This window comes from Coregonus clupeaformis, chromosome 34 (genome assembly GCF_020615455.1).
Source record: "Coregonus clupeaformis isolate EN_2021a chromosome 34, ASM2061545v1, whole genome shotgun sequence".
NCBI lineage: Eukaryota > Metazoa > Chordata > Actinopteri > Salmoniformes > Salmonidae > Coregonus > Coregonus clupeaformis.
In genome coordinates, this window is record NC_059225.1 from 651,430 (window position 1) to 658,085 (window position 6,656).

The following is a 6,656-nucleotide window of genomic DNA, read 5'->3' on the forward strand; positions in this document are numbered from 1 at the left end:
TACATTTTACTATTGTCTATGATATTCTTACTGTCTTTCAGTATAATTGACATTGTCTACTATAATGTAACCGTGACAAGAGAAAATCCCAAAAGCAGGCAGAGGTATTGATCAGGACCATACCACGTGATCATGGTTAAGAGGATTGTGTCAGCAGAAAGGGCCTGGTTTGTTTCAAAACAGTAAATACAGAGATTCATTGAAGCACAACATATTAGACATATGTCCCCCCCCTCGAGCGAGCCAAGCAGTTAACATATAATTCTGTTCTTTTAAATATCTGAAATGGTGTTAGAATAGCTAGTTTAATTAATTTGTATGATAGTAATCAAGAGCATTTGTTTAGCTGTTGATTTTTTTTTTTCTTGTCAATTCCTAAAAGACAAAGAATACTTGTACAAAATAAAAAAAATAAAAAGCTGAAACATTTTAAATATAAATACCATACATTTGGTTTTTTATGCCTTGTATAAATAAGCATACAATGATTTTTTTCTGGGGGGGAATCTTGAGTGTGGCTCTATAAGTTAAGATGTTCCTATTATGGTGTTTAAATGGATTTTACATGGGTGTTAGGGTTCAGAATGCACCACGCATCTGACCAGGGAGACTGACTGATACATATTCATGGAATATACTATACATATGATAACTCGGTTATAGTCCATTTGAGCCTGTGGTAATTGTTATCTAGACCCACTCTCCTCCAATGCATAAATTGAGCTCTCACTAGAGCGGTGGACATTTTGTTGTCTGGGCCCCGGTGTGGCAGCTCTTTCGTGTGGAAAACCCAACGCGATAAATGTCATTTCGAAATCAATTTGCATAAAAAAGGAAAAGGAGGAAAAGAGTGCTTGGTCTGGAGGACTGATAATAAATAGACTGGAGAGATTTGCATGAGAGAGGGCCAGGGCCATGCAGCCTAACCTCTGCTATCACTGCACAACAACACTATCCTGTTGTATCAGAAGCCTATGAAATACACACTCACTGTAGCATTTCTACCACACAATACAAATACATAATGCAGCATGAATATATGCAAATACACTTTCATATACTGGACATGATAATGGTCAAATAAACATGTGACATCTGAAACATCTGGGACAAAACGACAATAACACGGTATAAAAAAAAAGATCTGTGAAAAAGGGTGAGGGGGAAAAAAACGCAGACGAGAGTGGTTGGTTGACACTATCTCAAGACTGGACAGCACAATCATCACTGAAACAGATAGGCAGCCGGCAGTGCTCTGTCTGCTTGCTTGATAAATGGGCCTGGATGTCAGTCAGTCTCTAAGATTTGTGTTTCTGTGTGCCAGCCACAACTCCTCAGTATTAAAAGGAAACAGGTAGGGGGGGTACTTTGAGCTGCTTCGATCTGATCAATAGTCCTCAGCTGCAGACGAAGGCAGACGAAGAAGAAGAGGAGGACTCTCCTCGACTACGCGTATTCTTAAGCAATAACAACGTGATCCGTATTATACACCCAAGAATACCCGTCACCGAAGAGAATCTTTAACACAGAGAGGCAATAATAGGAATCGCAAGCAAGCGTGACCGCATCATCAAGTTCCTCAGTCGGTCCCAATGGCAAGCAACACAGAGAGAGACACTGTATCAACATAATTGATTGAAGACGCCTTGAAGCACAACACAAGGCCCCGTCAAAGGTTTTTCTGCAAATAGAAATTAACAACAGAGCATTTTTCAATCCAAAGCCAAAAGAACAAAGTGGTGTAAACTACCTTCTCTTCCAAGTGTCTGCATCTCTCTCTCTCACACACTCCCTCTCGCATTCTCTCTCTCACACAGGCCAGTGGTCAAATAAATGGAGCTCCATAAGAGAGGAGAGGTAAAGGGGTGGTGTGTGGGGACGCTTGCCCCCTCAGCATGCTCTTACCTGGGCTAGAGGTGGTCTGAAGCCCTGCCCTCCTTGGAAGTCCTGGTGGTCCTGTCCTCCAGGAGCGATCCATAAGGAGAAGGAGATTCCCATTTTAGCCCTGTCCTGCTCTCTCTCTTTTGCTCTCACTCTACACCAGCATATCCACACATAATGAAACCTCCTGGAAACACAGAGATGTAGAGGTTAAGGGACACAACCACAACCACCCATGGCCTTTTAAACCATACATAATACCATAGCCCTAGTACATCCCATTAACATCCCACGGTCAACCCAACCCCCTCCTCCTAAAGAATCTGGTCAAATCAAACAAACTGAGAGAATACCAGGAGGCAGGTATAAAATGGGATTATTTGAAGATAATTTTGTCCTGAATGTCAGACTAACAGAGACAACAAGAGTCACTTGAGATTTTATTCCAAAACATACACCAACTATTCCTATATTTAACATAATCAATTAAATTATATCTTTGTATTGGAAAATGTAATCTGCACAAATTTACCAGAATCTAAATAATCTCATTTTTTAAATGATTCTGAATAAAATCCATTTTGAAATGTGTTGTTGATATAAAATGTGAGGTGTGTTGTAGTGAAATGTTAATTCACCAAAGGTCCTGAATTTTTGAAGATAATTTTCCAAATTAAAGTTATAATTAAATGCCGCTATGAAGAAATAAATAATGTATGATAAGTCAAAGCTATTTAATTCCAACCCCATTCTAATTGATTTGCTCACATGAATGCAAATAACAGGCTCCAACTAAGCCTATCCAAAATCATTCCATTGATTTGATGTTTAAAAAAAATAATCTAATCAAGATCTACAATTACTTCATGGATCGTTTTGTAAAAGGAAAATACTTCATCTGCACCTCAATAACCTCCAGATATATTAAGAAACTGTTATTCCCGACTTCACCCTTCAAACCTTAAAAAATGGTATGTCTGTGAATGGCATTATGCTTGACTACCTGGATGAAAGTCATACCAGAACTAACGATGGAAAAAGGAAAGCATTTTGGCAGTTTTCCAATGAAATAATCAAAGCAAACAATTTAAAGATAAAAAATAGATCATTACAATCCAGTCTTGGTTGGACCTGAAAGAAAACGCCCTAAAAATATTTTTTTTAAACAGAAATTGGGAAATCACCCTACAGTACTATACTGCTATACCTAATATTCCAAGACAAAATAAATCCTGGACAAACTAACAGGATGGACACAATGAAAACCATGCAGCAATTTGTTCAGCTTACCTAAACCACAATTTAGCCCCCACACAGAGGAAAACAGGGAGATGGAGACAAACAGACAGAGAATGAACGAAATAAAAAAGAAAGAGGGGGAAAGAGGTGCTAATCCTTAAGTCTCTCATTCTCTCTTCTATCCAGCAGTTTGACCAGGAAGCTGAGGCACGGGGCACAACAATAGCAGCTCTCCAGCATCCCCTCTCCCCTCTTAGGCTGGACCACTTCTCTCTGCTCTCTAAAGCAGCCTGAAAGACCCCCTCCCCTCCCCCTGTGCTGTTGAGAGCTGGGACATACCCCCCACACACCAGCCTTTGTACCCCCCTGTGCTGTTGAGAGCTGGGACATACCCCCCACACACCAGCCTTTGTACCCCACCCCCCCCCCCCCCCCCCCCTCCCGCCCCCCACACACAAGCCCATATCCGGGTGGATAACCCCGTCCATCCACCCCCATCAATCCACCCTCCAGCCCTATGGGTGTTTCCACCCATCTTAGATATACACAGAATAAACTTACCAGGATCATTGATTCACCTATAGAAAATTGAACCAAGAGTGTCTTTACTTAGAAATGATGCTCATCAAAGAATAATTCTAAGGTTAATTTTCACTAACAGATGGATATTCTGTGCTTTTTTTCTACATTATTCAAAGTTCTGCTAGGTATCTTTGGTTTGAACCACATTTTTCAGCTGATTTATTTCAATACTCACAGATGTATACCACTGTACTTAGACCACCATACGTTGGAAGCAGAGATGAAAAGATGAGTAGGAGAACAGAGGGAGAAGAAGAGTGAAAATCTGTGCCGATTATTTTTTCTGCTGTGGTTGGCCGGAGTCTCTCTGGATGAATCTGTATTCTCTTCCTCACTCCTCGTCCTCTTCGGTCTGAGAGGCTCTCGCCTCGCGCCTCCGCCAGATGAAACCCCCCTTACTTGCTGGACCCATTTTCTTATTGCAATTTAATTGCGGGAGTCCCATAAATATGGTAATACCTCACACCACAGGAGACGAATCCAATGAAAAAAAGAAAGCCACCAGACAGTCAAACACACCAATACACACAACGGGACGACAAAGCACACAAAAAACAAACACCAAGAAAAATGAACACCAAACTCCTTTTGTATGTACATCAATTTTGTACACTGTTGGTCAGTATACAGCAGAGAGAAAAAAAACATTTCTGCACAAAAAAATCAAGAAAATAAAAATTGATCACAATTTTTACTTCTTTTTGGGATGAAAAAGGAAGAAGAGGGAATTGTGGCACATCCACTTGTGTTGAAGCTCTTACCCTGTGAGTGTTGGTCCAGGCACAGCCTTCCACAGAGCTACTAGCCAGGCTGGTGTCTGATCCCCTGCCTCAGAGCAGATATGCCGTGATTGTAAGGTATACCACCTTGTTTTGGTGTTGTCCACAGTGGAGAGTGGTGGATTTCTATGGGGTTAGCAGCGTGCGTGTCGACCAGCAGCGGTTGTTCACAGGCAGGTGTTCCCCATGCGCAGGCAGCCTCCTCGCAGTCCCAGCATGTAGCAGTAGCGCCTAACGTGTCAGCCAGCCAGCCAGCCAGCCATGGGGTTGTGCAGGTGGATGATGCAGCAGTAGCAGCAGCATCAGCAGCAGCCTCTCAGGGATGGACGACGCTCAACAAAAGGACCAGACCTCCTCTTTGCACCGGAGAGAGACAGTTGTTGCTCGCCACAGCGAATGAACTTACAGCTAGAGAGAGAGAGCGAGAGGCATAGAGAGACAGAGAGAGACAGAGAGAGAAAGAGAGGAAAGAGAGAGGGATAGGAGAGAGAGTGACAGAGAGAGGAGAGACTGAGAGAGTGTGCGAGTGGTGTGATGTGTGTGTGAGAGAGAGAGGAGGAGAGAGAGAGGTAGAAAGAGGAGGGAGTGGAGGGAGAGGTGGGGTTGGAGAGGGAGAGAAAGGAGGAGGGAGATAGAGAGAGGGGAGAAATCGCAGCAAACCCACAGCTACAAGTCTGTGGATTGACACTGGATCCTCTCTCCTGCTCCGAGGAAGGGAAAGGAGAGAATAATTAGATTTGAGCTTCACATATGGTTCCAGGAGGCAGGCAGTAAGTCGTGGTGGGTCGCGGATCTCAGGCACCTAATGGTGGATTAATTGAGGGACATGCTGCATGCTCTATGGGCCCCACGTTGACTGCTTCCCAAACGGGGGTAGGGGTGCACGAGGGGCCATGTAACCCCCTGGGGACCAATGTTAGTACAATGAGCTGAAAAAATGCCATCATGAAAATGGTTCTATGTACTGTGTTCTTTCCCTCTCCATCACCAGCATGTGTTGGCTGACAATGTTCAGTTGGATATTTTAAAAAAACAGAGGGATGAAAAGCAGGTCCTTTTCTCTGGGGAGAAGTCAAATGTGTGCTACTGTCATCAGTTGAAGAGGAAAGGAGAGTATTAAAGACGTCCTCAGTGTGATGACGAGTCATTGGATCTTATGAGAGAGAGAGAGAGAGAGAGAGAGAGAGAGAGAGAGAGAGAGAGAGAGAGAGAGAGAGAGAGAGAGAGAGAGAGAGAGAGAGAGAGAGAGAGAGAGAGAGAGGAGAAAATACAGAGAGAGAAAAGGAGAAAGAGAGGGACCACAAGCCCAATGCATTTCCCTGGAATAAAGGAGAGAGAAAAAACTAATGCACCTCATTTCTTTCAGGCTGATGTAAGGTTGTCTTAATGCCAACAAGCCTTTTAACTTCCCGCAATGGGGCTGACTTTTGAAGCTGACATTTTCAATTACGAAGTCCTGAAATTATTTGAAGAGGGAGTTTTTTTTCTTGGTAATGGTCTGATCAGAGATGATTCCCTGGTGATCAAAGATAAGATCTGTAAACACTCAAGCTGATCAATGGAAAAGTAATTTTGATGTGGCACTGTTCTTAATCTTCTCTCAAAGACAACTTTTCATGTACTTTAGGCTTTCCCATTCATTTAAATGATCTAATAATTGTCAGTGTCAAACTCACTGTTCTGAAAATCAGTGGCACATATAAATGATTGTTATATTATACACAAAACCTTGTAAAGCTACAATTCAGTCTTAGGTGAGTAAATAAAAAATCCAGATCTTAATTTAGATAAATTCCTCTTACATTTCACACACAAACAAACACACAAGCTTTAGCCTAACTCTACAAAAACACTTTGTGTGAGGCTAAAATTATTCACCAATCTTAAAGATATGTGGAAAAATTGTATATGCATTATCTTCTAGTATGATTCCAATACAAAGCAGACAAAAGAATCAAATGGGCAGAGTTCCACTCAGAGCACAGCCCTTTACTGCCCCCTATTGACCACTGTGGGTCTCGCATCACAGACCCAGCAGCACCAGGCTCCACTCATTGATATGTCATTCTGAAGGCATTCTACAATTAGAGCTGAATGACAAATAATTCTTTATGAGGCAAAGTCATTCGGGGAGACAAAAAAACAGCACACAAATGAAACAAAGGAAAGGCATGC

The 6,656-nt window shown here is 42.3% G+C and overlaps 1 long non-coding RNA gene across 2 annotated transcripts; it reads right to left on the bottom strand.

The window, feature by feature from the left end:
• Positions 1–346: 346 nt before the first annotated feature.
• LOC121549910 lies at positions 347–4,952 on the bottom strand. Of its 2 annotated transcripts, XR_005996881.2 has the most exons (3): positions 4,464–4,952; positions 1,906–2,068; positions 347–1,681 (listed from the first exon to the last, which is right to left on the bottom strand). It is a non-coding gene; the product is annotated as an uncharacterized LOC121549910 (long non-coding RNA). The 2 variants fall into 2 exon arrangements; XR_006657751.1 differs by lacking the exon at positions 4,464–4,952 and having other exon boundaries at positions 1,906–3,415.
• Between the last annotated feature and the right edge of the window lie 1,704 nt (positions 4,953–6,656).